The sequence below is a fragment of the Pollicipes pollicipes genome, unplaced genomic scaffold (genome assembly GCF_011947565.3).
Source record: "Pollicipes pollicipes isolate AB1234 unplaced genomic scaffold, Ppol_2.1 Scaffold_4881;HRSCAF=5763_pilon_pilon_pilon, whole genome shotgun sequence".
In the NCBI taxonomy this organism is placed as follows: Eukaryota; Metazoa; Arthropoda; class Thecostraca; order Pollicipedomorpha; family Pollicipedidae; genus Pollicipes; species Pollicipes pollicipes.
This window is the reverse complement of record NW_023596576.1, coordinates 5,023,055-5,039,921: the sequence shown is the minus strand read 5'-3', so window position 1 is coordinate 5,039,921 and position 16,867 is coordinate 5,023,055. Positions and strand designations below refer to the sequence as shown.

The 16,867-nt window shown below is 54.2% G+C and overlaps 1 pseudogene; it reads left to right on the top strand.

Moving 5' to 3' along the window:
- The first annotated feature begins 6,063 nt into the window (after positions 1–6,063).
- LOC119101178 (insulin gene enhancer protein ISL-2B-like) overlaps positions 6,064–16,867 on the top strand; it is a 42,206-nt pseudogene continuing 31,402 nt past the window's right edge.

The window sequence follows — 16,867 nt, the reverse complement described above, 5'->3', positions numbered from 1 at the left end:
ACGCCGAACAGGTTATAAATTGAAAGCGGTGGAGAGCTGTTTGCGGATGCAAGCAATGTGATGTGCACTGAATTAATGTGTATTTGTTTACTCAAAACAGCTGAGGATTCGCCGCAATTTGGAATTCGAATCCTATGGTGGATGGATTCCAATTGAGATTTAGAGCCGATTAGATTTCAATATATCAAAAAATAATCAAAGTCTTCATAACCTTTTAAACCGATTTAATTTATATCTAGCTGCCCGTTTACAACGCTTCACCCAGTGGAAGATTTCCGACTCGAACAACCTTATGAGGGAGGCACTGGTGTCAGTCTGTAAAGTGACGAAATTTTGCCTTTTGTGAGGTGTATAGAGGGCATCTGACAAGGTATACACATGGTGCCGTGCTCTTTCCGCTAAATAGCACAGTTTATTGCTCCTATAGCTCAGCTGGTTACAGCGCCTGTCTCCTGATCCACCCGACTGTGGCGAGGTGGTGCGAGTCGCTTTAGGCGCTAATTTCCCCTGACAGGTTTGGCCTGCGGCTGGTCGGCAGCGGCTGCGTCTGACGTCACCTGGCGCCGAAGGTTAGATGACGTCAAAGATCAGAACGGACCGTGGCAAGCATTACGGCACGTTAAACTTTTGCCACCAATTTCCTGTCCGCCGACCAGGAATTTCACAATCGGATGTTAGGGGTCAAGGTTCACGCATCAAGCCTTGAGCTTTGCGTGAGCTCTGGTGCCAGAAATCCATTTAATCAAAGGGTTCGCATAAAATCTTAAAAACTGTGTACCCTTCTCGCTAAAAAAACTCCTTGATACCTCGCAAGCTGTTCAAAAAACGACATGCTTACTCATGCAGTGTGGGTTTCGGGTAAGCACACGTGTACGTATGTACTTCTGCCCGGTGTGTGGTTTAGTTCCTGAATTTGACGAGATGATCGATGGAGGACGACATTTCCAGCAGATGCATCCTTACCTGGTCATGGAAGGCGTGGTGGCAATGGAACATTAAGCTGTCCATCACAAAAGAAAGCAGAAATGAAACGGCTTGAAACCCGTCAAAGACCATGCAGTTTTACAGAGGAGTAAAACATGCATGTGAGCAACTCATGTTTATAAACGCCCTAATTAACGGTAACGATCCAAGGCATTTTTTGAGCAAACATGGAATTATTATGAAACGACTTTAAAGGTGTGACATTTATGTATGGCTACAGCGTAGTCCTGACACTTAGCAGCTAGAGTGTGCAGTAGTCGCCTCAATTAGTGTTGGTGCCCTTACCGCACTGAATGCGTACAGTTTGAAACGGTGTCGTGTGAGTGAAGAAGCAAGAAATATCCTTGTAGCTGATGTGGCTCAAACCCTTCAGGAGCTGCACAGCTAATATTTCACGCGCAGGCTCCCAGAAACACCAAAGTTTGCAACGACCTAAACGAAAGGGTATGTAACAAAATGTTCAAGACAACCAGAGGGTTTTGAAAATTGGGTACGTCCACGTGGACATGCAGGCACGGCAGTGGAAAGAAGACGCGTGACTAGCCGCAGAGACCGCAGTAACTGTGTCAGCACGCCGCAAGATCGCAGCAAGACGCCTTGACGACATGACGTGCCAAAGCGACGGAATGGTCGCCGTTGCAGTGAATCTGTTCCGGACGGCATTGTGGCCCACCTTCCACGCCGCAAGTGGCGGCACAGCGCGAGGCTAGCGGGGCTGAGCGCGATCACAGCTGGAGGACACAGCGCCCCGCTGAGATAGTCAAGCTGACTCAATGTTCCCATGTCCCCACAGTCAGCTGTTTTCGCTGCGGCACGCCGGCGCTGGCAGGCCCGCCGCCGCCAGTCATCATGGCTGCGACGGTACAACAGCATCACAGCAGACGGCAGGAACAGAAGCGGTGGGCACTGGGCTAGAAATGTACGGCTGGAGCTCTCCAGGAGAGAGTCGGAGAGTAACGAACGCAGCTACCAAACACGGCCCTGCGGTGACGCCACCACAGCAGACGGTAGGAACAGAAGCAGGGCTGGGCGCTGGGCTAGAAATGTGCGGCTGGAAACTCTCCAGGAGTGAGTGTCGGGGAGTAACGAACACAATTACCAAACACAGCCCTGCGGCGACAGAGGACGCGTGAACCGTGCTTCAGCATGGCACAAAATGAAGCTTTCCGCACGGGCGCGTCCACAGTGATCCCCACCATTGGCTGGAAAACGGCATATGGCGGTGCCGAGGGAGGGTGTTTGGCGCATCTTCCATCGGAACAGACAAAGGCACTCCCAGTCTGCCGGTAATTCGATAGATTCGCCTTCTATAATTTATTCATTGGCCTGGTAGGCGGTAAAGAGTGACCGGTATATTTGGCGCTCTTTTTTAAGGACAGGGGCCTGGTACGCAGTTTTTTAAAGATCTAGTCTGAGCCTTTTGATTGAAGGATTTGTGGAATTAGCGCGCACGCTGCGCAGTGCTCGTTGTGTTAGCGCTGACCCCACCATCCGATCACCCGATCCTGGATCAACGACAGAGTTATGCGGCAAAAGAGGAACGCGGGGTAATGTTCGCCTGCTCTTTGAGCTCGCCGGGCCTTAAGCAGGGCCGCTGTTACTGACCACAGGCCATCTCAGTCAGGGCCAAACAGACAGCACCTAAAGCGACTCAGAACCCTCTTGCCACGAGCGGTCCGATCTGAGGACAGGTGCATTAACACGCTGAGATACCGGAACGGACAAACAGCGTGTCAACAGGGCAGGTCAAGAAACCAGCCCGGCAACCGTGCCCGGCAGGGGGAAAGTGGACTTGCCCCCCCCCCCCTCCCACCCCACCCCCTTGGGATCTCCAACTTACAGACGCCGTGTGAGAAAAACAAAGCTATCGTTTTGAAGGTCTCGTCATATGAAAAATACATCATACATTTCTAACCTCAGGCCAAATGTGAGGTCACCAGAGGCAGTGAACGATCAAAAACGGTCGTTTTAATGAAAACAGCTAAAACCCATGCTAGCGCGTCAAGACACGTATTGAGGGCACGGGAATAAGCGTTCAGACCCTGGGGAGCTCATCTCAGATATCCCTGTCCCACACATGGGTCGCATCCTAAAATTGATCTATCAGGGTCTACGAGAGAGATATTGCAATGTGTTTTTGACTAAGTTTATTTCATTAGGCGAAACTGTTGGAAAAAAGTGTTCATGACACAAAATTACCATTTCAGGGTGATCTAGAGCTCATTTCAGGTCAACTTAGGTCAAATTTATAGCGCATCCGAATGATGAAAATTATAGGTACGTCTCTGTTGCCAGTACCATACTTTTTATGGTTATAAATAGGGTATTTGGCATCTATAGGTACTGCAGTTCGCCTGGCTGTTGTCCGCATCATACATAATCCCTTCGACGCTTGGCAATGCACTTATAATAGCCTGAGAGCAGGCACGTAGGTCCATGAAATTATACGTCGTCAGCTTCACAAGCAAGGCAAGGAGGTGGCTGCACGCGTCGCGTTCGTTCATCTAGCCTCTACGCTATTGGCAACAATAGTCATCAACCTTGTATGACCACATGTGACCTAACATGATCTATTGTGACCTCATTATGCATTACGATCTTACCCAACAATGTTTTCAGTGGCTCATTCAAATTCTGCGTCCAAAATTACCCGAATGCCTATGTTGAGCTCAGCATGCGCTTTGCAGAAGCTACTCATAGAAACAGGTCATGACCTGGGTCAAGGTCATATCCTCTGTGGTCGTATTATGGTGGCGCATGTAAGTTAGTGCTCTTTTCCTCGTATACAACACCAAAACTACACGAAAATGCGTACAAGCCTACATTATTTGCGAACAAATGGTGAAAATTGACCTGGCTATAGATATTATAATCCCTGAAATGATTCAAAACCTGTAAGAGCTGCCGATCAGGCCGACTTGACAAGAGTCCCTGGACGTCACTCTGTCGCCTTCACAGGCGTTACGCTGCAGCGTTAGCGCTGGTAATCAAATCCTGAAACAACGTGTCGAAGTGTACCTGCACGAAACGTGGACCAGGCGGACACGGACAGCGGTCTGTCGAAACGTGCACTAGGCAGGCAAGGACAACGGCATGCCCGCCCAAATGAAGGGGATAGCCATCGTAGGTTATTTCTTTTCATTCACGACCACACCGCCACTGTTGCATTTTAAGGGAGCCGAGCGCTTTTCGACCCCACCTGAACCCAACGGACCTGTTCACATGGAGACACCTGAGGGACTGCTGTGTCGCGACGGTCCTTACTTAACGGGAAAGAAATGAACCTCCGCCGCGAGCACGCAACGCCCCAAAAGGACGCTGCTTGTCGGACATTACTATTCACAATGTTCTAGAGAACTTGCCTGTTGCCTTGCTTTAAAACGAAAGCTTAAGGTGGTTGAGGGAGGGTCACAAGTTGATGCACTGGTCGTGATTTGGCAGCGGAAGCAATCAGCAGAAGCAGCGGTAAAGACTATGCCGCCGAAGCCCGAACGATCGGGGGAAGAGGGACATGCGGGAGGAAACTTAGAAGGTGAAAACAGGGAGAGGCCATCATCGTAATTGAGGTGGAAAAGATCAGAGGGGGGAAATCGAGGAGAATGAAAAACAGGATCAGGGAGGGTGACAAGGTAAGAAGAATATGCACTGCCGTATACGTATAGAGCGATCCCATCTCCCTTGGGCGCGCAGATGGTTGCAACGCTTGGATGATATTATCTGTTTGCATAAGTGATTCCAAAGGGGTGCGTTTTGTATCCTTATCAGGACAGAATGGCTCCTCGCGGGGGACTCAAACACCCAACTTTTAGAAGAAAGTGGGCCAAATCAGGGAGAAACACGTTTATTAGCGTATTTAGGAGTAAGTTTCACCACCTCTACCCCCTCCCCCCCTCCCCCCACCTCACTTTCGTTACGTTGCGCTCCTTTGTCAGGGCTAAGGTTTGCTGAGCCCAGAATGGTTGTGACTTGCGTACATTTTTGCAGAGACAGTGACGCTGTAAAGGCAGCTTGACATGACTGATTACGATTGAAGCAGCTTGTCGTTGAGCAATAGTGTCATACGGCGAACCAGCGCACTGAAGCAGATACACCGTCCTGCTCCCAGGCCACCGCACTGAACCGTATGATCGACAGTTCACGCAGGCTCTCGTCAATCCCAAACAACGTCTTCCGACTCGATTGGTACGTCTGGCGGAGATACGCCGGACTCTCCGCGAAATAGGCGAGCGCGAATTCCGCATGGATGGCTAACAGCTTTTCGCTGTTGCACAAAAGCATGATGTGCGAGTTGATAGGGCGACGCTGATAAGCCGGCCGCCTCCGATCATGCGCGTGCAGCGGGCGCACTGCAGTAATGCAGTAATGGCCGACGTTAACCTCGGCATGCCTACTTGGGTTACTGCATGTTTCATGTCTGACAAATGGCTTTCGCTGATTTTTTCTGGGCAAATTAAACATTTTTATAAGTGGAAACACGTGCATCGTCTTTCGAAGTCGTTGCCATCACCCATTTTTTACCATGAAATCAACCAAGCTCCTCACTTGTGGTTCTAATAGCATTTATTAATTGCAAAAAGGACAATTATTAGCACCGCCCCACCCGGAGTCATGCACAGTGTATTTATTCCAGTCGCTACTGACCACTCCTTTCTGGCATCACGATGCATTTTCCAAACTTTTTTTGCATCAGTTCAGCGGGTGCGCTAGAATCTGTGACCGTTTCACATCTCGTGTTCGGCGGCCGTTTCGCCACGTCCGACGGGAGCTGTCGCACGCGGCCAGCGGCGCCGCCATGCTGGCACCCGCCGCAGGCCGCTGTGCCGGTGCGCGGAAGTGCCGGGCAATAGTCTCGTCCTGGCCCGTGCGACGCGGCGCGGGATGGCTCTGTTTTGCCGCGCGGCCTCGCCGCACATTTGATGCCTCGCCCGACGCCCGGCTACAATCAATCGACAGGGGGCGGGGCCGGGGCGGGCCGCACGGTCACGTGGGGCACGCGGGGGCGGAGCCTCAGCGGCACCCTACTGCGCATGAGCGGAGCGGCGCCGGCGGCCGGGGGCCGCTCAGTTGTGTGCGCGGCTCGACTCGTGTGGTGCCCGCGCGTCGCGCAGACTTGTCACGCTCGTTTTCAGCGGCGACCCGCTCGAAAAGCGTCGGCGATGGTGATGGAACAGCCCCCTGGTGAGTACGCTGAGAGGCGCGCAGGATCGCTCCGCCAGCTGCGCGAGAGGCCCTGTCTCCAGCCGTGTTGTCGACGCCACGGCACTCGCGATTGCAAGGACCCCGATTGCAAGCTTGAAGCCCTGCCGCTACGGAGGGCGCCCTGGTGGAACAAGCCATACGGTTCTGATGGCTCTTCCCCGTTGACGACGGGCAGAAGCTCGGTTTTGTTGTGCCGCCTTCAGGCAGATGGCGTGACCTTGTGACTCAGCTGACAGGCACATGTTTCATCATTGATTTCTCTGTTTCTGCAAAAAGGCAGTGGAGTGGAAGGGGTCCAAATCTCATGCAATTAACTTAAACCTGACGGAAACGCGCCGTGGCGAAATTCACGCGATAGGGTTTCCCGCATCTGCCTGTTAACGCTTTTATTGCTGTGCTGCGCCTGAAGGCAGGCGCGAGGTGAGCGTGCGGGCGTCAGGGGCTGGCAATGTTTGTAAACTGGCTGACGCTGCCACACAAGGTGATTTATCCATTGCTTACCTCGCTGGACACTCGTAAGAGCGTGTGGAGGTTCGTATTTTCGGCTTGGTGGTAACAACACGGCGTACAGCGTACATGTACGTGCCAAAGATTGTGTCGCAGATAAGGGGTAATAACAGAAGAAAGGCAGTCACACCTGCCCTACATAGGTAACGCAGTAGCGTGCTGAGCCGAGGACTGAGCGTTTCCTTCTTCATGACTGAAAGCATCAGGCCTTGTCTGCACAGCCGATGAAACAATATGTACAATATGAATTCATAGGCGCAACGAATTGTTTTGCTCCAACGTGGCTATAGCTATCATTCAAATTGGGATGCCACATTTACAGGAGCTCAACAGTGGGACTTGTATACCTCAAGTGTCACCGTTGATGCAAGAGTTGGTTGGGAACCCGCAGCGGTTTTAAGACGGAAGGGAGTGACGTTTCTAACTGCCTAACACTGCAATACAGTTAGGTTGACTGCGACTTTGCGGGCGTTGTGGGTTGGGCTGATCTCATTGAGCTCCCATGATCCGACAAACATCACCAGCTCATGTGCGGAGCGCGGAGATGTCGCACGTATGCTTTACTCAATACCCTTTCATTTGGTTTCTAAACTGATCTGACAAAGGCGGACGTGACAGCAGTCGACAGCACGTTCCAATCCTTCACTGTCCTGATGTTCAGCTGGCTCCTTGCCATCCTGGTGTGGGCGTAAAACTTTGCCACCTTTAAAGGGCGATTTTCCCCTGCCTCGTCCAATACCAAACATTTCGTGTGGTATTATAGGAAGCCCGTTGTGACAATTTTGCATGTATCCTTATTGCCCGCAACATCAGAACGTTAACCGTAATTTCCGATTGTCATGTAGGCACTCACTGACCTCTCGCATCCATGTGGTAATTTTCATTTCGCATGTAGGACACTTGAAAACAATTCGTAAACATGCTTGAGTGCATCAGACCATACTCGTGGAAACTCAGTCAGCATTCACTGCATTTAAGTTGAATTTAGGGAGCTAACAAAGCTTCATGCCCTCACAAACCGTCCTTCCCAAAAATGCAATTATCAGGACCGTCGCGATGGAATCAGTAACGATGCAAAATGTACACGGAAAATCCGGCAGAGATTGTAGCAGACGCGCGAACCGTCCTCGCCGAATCTTTCTTCAAAGCTGCCAAAATGGGTGCTCACCAACTGAAAAGCGGATTGCGTAGGTGTCGGGGAAAACGTCATCGAAAAATTCCTGAAGCTGTCATGTTTCGCGCGGTGCGCATTGTGTTATCTATATTACGTTCATTTTTTAGCTGTTGGTAATCCACGTCCCATCTATATGGAAGGGAAACTGAGGGTTGCCATACATGTACCGATTAATTCCGCATGGGTAACGAGTAACGGCCATGGCTTGTCACTCCGGTGACGTGTAAGTCTCAGCGGGTGGAGGCAGGCGCTGATGAGGTCCATGACTGAGTAGCTTTCCCTCAACCCAGATCTGCATGAACTCGTCCATTACGGCTCCAAGCTATAGATAACGGCAGTAATAATGGCCGACGTGTGCACTGAGGTAGCAGCTAGGACTGTGCCATCGCTCAGATCCGTCGCCTCGACTGCAGTGTGCATGCTCTGCATGCTCGTCAGCAGCTTCCGGTCGGGACTGCAGGCGCCATGGTCGCTGCTTGGACCTGGCCCAGTTTAGCGTTGGCCGGCTTTGTGAGGCCTGCACAGGCGAAGCACGGGCCGTGTGGACCCCGGACATCGCGGAAGCTGGTCCCGTAGCAGCCGCCCATGACTCCGCGAACATGCCGTAGCCTCTCGCGGTAGGGTCGCCGGCCAAGACGCTTCAGGCGGTCCGATCCCTTGGCGTTTGAGGCCCAGCTCCTGGTGGTAGCTCCTGACTGTCACGTGGGGAGTTATTTGGCCAGAACGCTTCAGGTGGTCCGCTCCCCTTGGCGTCTGAGGCCCAGCTCCTGGTGGTAACTCCTGACTGTCGCGTGGGAAGTTTTTTGGCCAAGACGCTTCAGGCGGTCCGATTCCCTTGACATTTGAGGCCCAGCTCCTGATGGTAGCTCCTGAGTCTCTCAGCTCGCCATGTTGAGCCCTGTCTGGGACTTGCCTCAGCTCATGCTGACGACCGCACTTAGTACCCCCTTCGGCGCACAGCCCTAGGGTCGCTCAGCCAGTGGGGAATGATTACCTTCTGGATGACATGAAAGCACCTGACAAGCCCATCCTCAGTAGCTGAAAAAGACCGGCTTTTCAAACGAAGCAGTGATTTTTTATATTTTCTTTTTTGCAAATGCCTGGTAATGCTGTCAAGTGGAATTTGTGTCCGTCGGTGTACGCTTCAAAACAGCTACTCGCCTCCTCCGCCCGTGTGGGCGTGAAGAGAACATCTACTCTCGGTCTGTGGCGCACTTGAGGTCGCTGCTCGCCCTATAATGCGTGATTGATGGGGTGCCTTTCTTAAATGGGCTGGGGCTGAGCTGAGAAGACGACCTAACCTACCATCAAATTCTGATTTGCTATTGGATTTCGGCAACTTTCATTTCACGCCGATTTTCAAGTAAAAACTTGCTTTCTTATTTTTTGTGGTTTCAAAATTGTTTTGCTGCGGAGGAATCACTTACCGATGCAAAGCGATGCGGAGCTGCTTTTTGCGAAAAGCTTAGAATGGGCTGTGATTCATGGAAAAGGTTTTAGTAAATCTTCGCATGGGAGCACTGGTGACTACCGCTGTCGCTGATTTTGTTGTACCATTCAGCTGTCACTCAAATACCGCCACGGCCTTGATTGTGTGGCAAATACAAACACACACGCTCGTCACTGTGGAGGAAACATGGACTAATTATTACATGGACCTCTCTTTACTTTCAAAACCTGCCACATATTGCGGTCGATTTCCTTTCTCTCGATCCAGGCGTCTTATGTAAAAATGTTAAACATTTGCAGACTGGCGTAGTATACAGTGGAATTAACGTGGCAGAACTTCAGGTATGAACAGGATGGTATCTTATACAAAATAAACATGCTGCTGATAGTGAGTTGCTTACGTACGTAGGGCGTCAATAGTAAGAAGGATTTTTTCTGCTTTTTTGGTCCAGCATTCCCTCTTTGCCCATCTGCATTGACAGGGATCGGAGAAACATTGAGGGGGTCTCAAGTCAGAATCTTGCGGGGGGACTCAGGCCCCCAAAAGCATATCGAGTGACACCCCTGGTGATGGGTTGGGATCCGAGCTGTGTTCGTTGCTCCAGGTCAGGAAGTAGACGACCTTGTCGTCCAGAGCCGCGCAGCTTTTTAAATGCCTGACTCACTGAAATATCGATAAACAAAATGCCTCCTTGGATTGCATGATGCCATTGCATTGTTTTTAGTCATTCATTACATGACTTCTGACTGTGCTGCCCGTAAACGAAGCCGGTCGTCCTAACTAATGGACTGGTGACGGCAAAAAATTCGTCCGCGACTATTTAGATACCCGCGATTTCAGTGCACAGCAAAATTTGCAAGACATTTGAAGAAGCCGTATGCGTCCAAGGGGTCTAGTGCGACCCTGATTGGGCATTAACATAAGTTCCTTTGATGCATGTCTCGTCACCAAGCATGCTGCTTAGATCGAGATCAAGAACCGAATTTCGCGGCGCTATGTTGACCAATGCAGAGCACACTCAAGTAGTCCTAGAATATCTGAGCTCTATCTGGACATTTGTTGAAACAGATCGAGTGCGATTTTGACCGCGGACTGACGATGGCTCGGTGCGGCACGGAGAGGTTTGGCTCCAGATCGATGGGATAAGGATTTTTGTGGGCCTGAATTGGCGATGGTTAGACCTCGCCGGTTAGTGGTCTTGTCAGGGTAGTGCACCGGAAAACTTTGGACGGAATGACTGTTACTGACATCGGTTACGGGCCATAGAAGCGAGTCCTGGTTCACCAAAGTGGCTCGTCTCCAAATAAAATTAGATCTGCCAACGATCTGTTAAATTTATTTGGTTGCGAAGATGGTGTGATGTGGCGTGATGTGTGTGAAAGTGATGTGAAGAAGTTGCGGGAATTTTCTACCCGATCCCTAATACGGGTGGATAAGTTGATGACTTCAAGCAATGTGACGATAGAATCTCTATTTTGCGAAGACGGTATAATGTGGCGTGATATTCATGAAAGGGGTATGGATAAGCTGTGGATTGTCCCACCCGCTCCCCAAGACGAGTGCATAAGCAAATGACTCCAAACAATGAGACGCTGAACATGCTGCCACACCTCACCGGGGCGTAGCACGCGGGACCGCAGCCGCCCTCGGCTGCCAGTGCTTCAAAGAATTGTCAGTAGAACGATATGAAGGTTCGCTGCATTCAAACGATGCCGTTCAACATTCAGACAGAGCGAGGAGCTTCAGATGCTGCCAGCACCTTGATTCGATCGATTCTTAAAAATCGTCAAGCTCAGGTTGGCAGTTTGGAAGACCTCTGCGTTATAAGATCAATACGACGCAGCATAAGCTCGTCACTGTTTTTGGGATTCTTCAAAACTGAAAGTCAGCCGACATCCAGTTGTTGTAGCGTGTATAGTGTGGGTCCTACTGCTGATAGTTGGAACACTGGCCCTCTCATGACATAAAGTACAAACCTGAAGCTGATCCCGTGTCCTCTGATCCACCATTGCCTTCCCCGCTCTGCCACAGCGTCCCTGCGTCACACGCTTGCAGCGCAGGACCGCGGCGAGCCCTGAAGCCCAGCCCCTGCCCGATCCGTGTGCGTCCATGCGGTGCGATCCGCCGGACCGCGACAGACCGGCGGTCCTCAGCCGGCCCGCGGCGGCTCCGGCCCCGCCCCGGTGGTCCTCGCGCCGCTTTCTTGCCGCTCTCCCACGCGCGCCTGGGAACTGCGCGCGCGCGCGGCCGCCTCTAGCAATGGCGGCTGGATGGCGGCCATAAAACCGTGAGGCCGCGATCGCCGGCCCACCGCCGCCGCCCATTGTGTGGCGTGGTGACCGTGGCCACCCGCGGCTATTGTGTGGTGTGGTGGCTGCGACTACCGGAGACCGCTCGGTGCGTGACCGCGGCCACCCGCGGCTATTGTGTGGTGTGGTGGCTGCGACTACCGGAGACCGCTCGGTGCGTGACCGCGGCCACCCGCGGCTATTGTGTGGTCTGGTAGCTGCGACTACCGGAGACCGTTCGGTGCGTGACCACGGCCACCCGCGGCTATTGCGTGGTGTGGTGGCTGCGCTACCGGAGACCGTTCGGTGTGTGACCGCGGCCACCCGGGGCTGCCGTGTGATGTGGTGGCTGTGGGTATCCGGACTGTGATGTGATGCGATGGCTGTGGCTACCGGAGGTCGCTCCGTGACGCAATGACCGGAAATGCCCGGAGCCGTTGCGTGACGTGATGCCCACGGCGTGCACGGGCTCATTACTACCGTGTGACTGCTACTGGACTATCCGGGGTTACTGTGCGACTGTGGCTCGGTGGTCTATCTCAAGCTTGTGAGTTTGTGTTATTGCTACGCGTGTACAATGTGACGCGGTGTCATGGTTGCCCGGGCCACTAAATGTGGGGAGGGGGGGAGGGGCACGGTTACCCGGGGCTATCAAATTCGGGGGGGAAGGTTACCCAGGGCCATTGAGTTCGGAGGGGGCACGGTTACCCGGGGCTATTAAGTGTGGAGGGGGCACGGTTGCCCGGGGCTATTGAGTGCGGAGGGGCACGGATACCCGGGGATTTTGAGTGTGGGGGAGCACGGTTACCCGGGGCTATTAAGTGTGGAGAGGGCACGGTTACCTGGGGCTACTGAGTATGGAGGGGGCACGGTTGCCCGGGGCTTTTGAGTGCGGAGGGGCACGGTTACCCGGGGATTTTGAGTGTGGGGGAGCACGGTTACCCGGGGCTATTAAGTGTGGAGAGGGCACGGTTACCTGGGGCTACTGAGTATGGAGGGGGCACGGTTGCCCGGGGCTATTGAGTGCGGAGGGGCACGGTTACCCGGGGATTTTGAGTGTGGGGGAGCACGGTTACCCGGGGCTATTAAGTGTGGAGGGGGCGCGGTTAGCCGGGGCCATTGAGCTCGGAGGGGGCACGGTTACCCGGGGCCACTGAGTTCGGAGGGGGCACGGTTACCCGGGGCTATTAAGTGTGGAGGGGGCACGGTTACCTGGGGCTACTGAGTATGGAGGGGGCACGGTTACCCGGGGCTTTTGAGTGCGGAGGGGGCACGGTTACCCGGGGCTATTAAGTGTGGAGGGGGCACGGTTAGCCGGGGCCATTGAGTTCGGAGGGGACACGGTTACCCGGGGTTATTAAGTGTGAGGGGGCAAGGCTACCCGGGGCTATTAGGTGTGGAGGGGGCACGGTTACGCGGGGCTATTGAGTTCGGAGGGAGCACGGTTATCCGGGGTTATTAAATGTGAAGGGGCAAGGCTACCCGGGGCTATTGGGTTCGGAGGGGCGCGGTTACGCGGGGCTATTGAGTTCGGAGGGAGCACGGTTACCCGGGGCCAATGAGTGACTGCTATATGGCATATTGAGCTATCGGCTGACTTTTGATTTTGATTTGACTCCTAATCAAAACTGAGCCAACCCACAATTTACCACTGTATTATTTAACCAATGGATAACCAATTTACACGGAGGAAACCTGAAATGAATTCCTTTGATGAGATGAAGTCGGAGGTTAGTCGATCGTTATAGATGAGATCATTGTTGAGTGTCGTGATAAAAACAATCGAGAACTAGCAAATGATATTATTATTAAACATTATCTGCGTGTGTAGCAAACGGGACTCAAGATATACTGCAGCCTTAGTACGAAGATGTTTGTCTTATGGAAGCCGCTCCGAAACGCCCATAAGAGCGGTGCTGGTATGGCGCAAATGACAGCTAGCCACGGTAAAGGAATAACGTTGACTACCATCAACTCAGCCACGGCATGACAGTGACTGCGAGTACCCGGGCGACGCTGTGGCGGCAAGCATGGTTGACTGCGGATTCTCTACGATGGTGACCACGGTTACACGTGGCTATTCTGTGGTAGAGACAACGGCTTCCCCATGTATTTTATGATGGTGATCACGGCCACCTAGGGCTGTTCTATGATGGTGACCGCGGCTACCACTCGGCCACTCTCGTGCGACGCCCACACCTGGCCGAGGCTGAAGTCGTGACCATTTTGTGTGTGCTGCGCAGCTCCCCCGCCACGCAGCCTCCTGCTAGGTCGGGTTCATGTCTGTACGCATGCCTCGCCCGCTGCCAGCGCCTGCTCGGCGTGGCATGCCACAGACGGCGCGCGGCCGCGTGGCGCACGACATGACCGCTGTGATTACCGCGGGCGGGGTGAGCGCGGGAATCACGGCCAGGGGTAATCAATGTATGGCGACCGCTGCCTTGCACGTGTGCGCGCGGTAGTGGTCCCCGTTCCCTCGCAGAACCCGACTGAGCTCAACACTGCGATCGAGGGGAGGATGCGGGTAGCCGTCCGACGAGGCAACCCGGTCATGGCTGAGATGGGAGTGATGTGGTGTTATCGGGCGACAAATAAGCCGTGATAGTTAAGGACATGGCACAGATAGGGAGCCTTACCAGACGAAATGTCGCACGGCTTCAAACATTGGTGCTACCATAAGCGTTGACTTCAGTTGGGAACGAATGGTGCTTGCTTGTTGCTCGGAACATTCTGCTTACAAGCCATTTCAGATGATGTTTGAATGTGGCTGAAGTCGCTCTTGGTCGTTGGAAACGGCCGTTATCGCGGACAACTTGCCGAATGTTACGTGATATCGGCTTTATTTTACTTTGGCGTGCCCTTTGTGTAGTTTACATTTAAGTGACAACGCGATATTTCTGCCCGTCACCCGGATGCCCCCGAAAAGTGAATACGAACCGGCCACAAGTGGAAAACATTATGTTGCAGACAAGTGTACTTTCAGTTTCAAGGATGCGTTCGGCGAATCCTTTGCAATACTAGTCCTTTAAACACTGACAAACGCGACCTCGCTTATTCGGAAATTTAGAATCAAAAGCGTCAACACTTCAAGTCCTGAACACCTGATTAGCACCCCTCATTCTAGCCGAAACCAGTCGGGGAACATTGACCAATGGCGTTGCGGGACGCCTCGACGGCTGAAGTCCGGTTCGGATCTTTAACGAGTCTGGGAATTGGCAGATGATTACGCCCTCAACCTGAAATGAAGTCATGAGTGCGAAGAGTATGCGTCCTAAGTGCTTTTAACCTTGACTATGACCTGGGTGCTTTGTCTGGAAAGGATTTATCAAGATAAGAAACCTATAGCATTACCAATCCTATGTTAAAAGAAAAATAATAGAAGACATCAGCTTGACCGTGAACAGTGAAAAATAAAATCGCCCAAAACCCATGAATGCCTCAGCAAGGAAGTAGTGCAATTCAAGCCTACATCGCTGCGCTTATGTCAGACACAGGGCTCCCTCGCAGGGGAACGGCGTTCCCATCGTTCTTAAGAGGCGGAAGGAGAGAGAGGGCTCCTCGTGAGATGCGAGCGGGTGTTCCTCGCGAGAAGGTCCGAAATGCCGCACCGTCCAATGACGGGCGGCGCGTGACCCGCGCCCCGACCGAGGTGACCGGACCGCGTGACCCGCGCACTGACCGAGGTGACCGGACCGCGTGGCCCGCGCACTGACCGAGGTGGCCGGGCCGCGTGACCCTCGCTGTGGCCGAGGTGACCGGGCCGTATGACCCGCGCCCCGACCGAGGTGACTGGACCGCGCAACCCGCGCCCTGGCCGAGTTACCGGGCCGCGTGTGACCGGACCGCGTGACCCGCGCCATGACCGAGGTGGCCGGACCGCGTGACCCGCGCCCTGACCGAGGTGACCCCGGGCCGCGTGTGACCTGCAGCCAGAGCTGCCTCCAGTGTGACGTTCTGCTGACCAGCATCATCATCCTGCTTCTTGATCTGACCTGACCATCTTTATTGGCCGGTTGTTTTCTCGGGTCACCGCGTCTTCCTGCACATTTCGTGTCAGCCAGCTGACGACACCGATTGGTCGGCCCCGCTGCGTTAGGTAGAGTGTCAACTCATGCCTCACAACCTTGTTGCAGAAAGGTGGTGCACCAAATGCACATTTGAATTCCCGCTCTGTGCGTTGCTCGGACCGGGTCCGGCGAATGGATCGGTCCCCAGCCAGGACGTCGGGCCATTCCGGTAGTCCCGTAGCCCCCCCCCCCCCCCCCCCCTGTGCAGCAGCGGGCGAAGACTGCCACACTGTCACTGAGCACACCTTTACGCCCCCTTCGCAATCAGTTCTTATTTTGTAACGAGACCATGGCAATGCATGGCGAGGATGTTCCCAGAGGGTCCCAAGTGGCTGTCTGAGTCGCCGCCCCGGCCAGTTTTGTGGAGCGCATCTGCTGTGGCAGACTGTGCCGGCCGAGCCCGCACAGACGGCCAGGCCGGGTGGGACGGCGGCCAGGCCGGGTGGGACAGGCTGCTGCCATCCTCCCACCATCGTCCACACAGGTAGCCAGGCCGGGTAGGACAGGCTGCTGCCGTCCTCCCACCATCGTCCACACAGGTAGCCAGGCCGGGTGGGACAGGCTGCTGCCGTCCTCCCACCATCGTCCGCACAGACGGCTAGGCCGGGTGGGACAGGCTGCTGCCGTCCCCCCACCATCGTCCACACTGGCGGCCAGGCCGGGTGAGACAGGCTGCTGCCATCCTCCCACCATCGTCCACACAGGTAGCCAGGCCGGGTGGGACAGGCTGCTGCCGTCCTCCCACCATCGTCCACACAGGCGGCCAGGCCGGGTGGGACGGGCTGCTGCCGTCCTCCCACCATCGTCCACACAGGTGGCCAGGTCGGGTGGGACGGCGGCCAGGCCGGGTGGGACAGGCTGCTGCCGTCCTCCCACCATCGTCCACACAGGTGGCCAGGCCGGGTGGGACAGGCTGCTGCCGTCCTCCCACCATCGTCCACACAGGTGGCCAGGCCGGGTGGGACAGGCTGCTGCCGTCCTCCCACCATCGTCTACACAGACGGCCAGGCTGGGTGGGACAGGCTGCTGCCGTCCTCCCACCATCGTCCACACAGGTGGCCAGGTCGGGTGGGACGGCGGCCAGGCAGGGTGGGACAGACTGCTGTCGTCCTCCCACCATCGTCCACACAGGTGGCCAGGCCGGGTGGGACAGGCTGCTGCCGTCCTCCCACCATCGTCCACACAGGCAGCCAGGCCG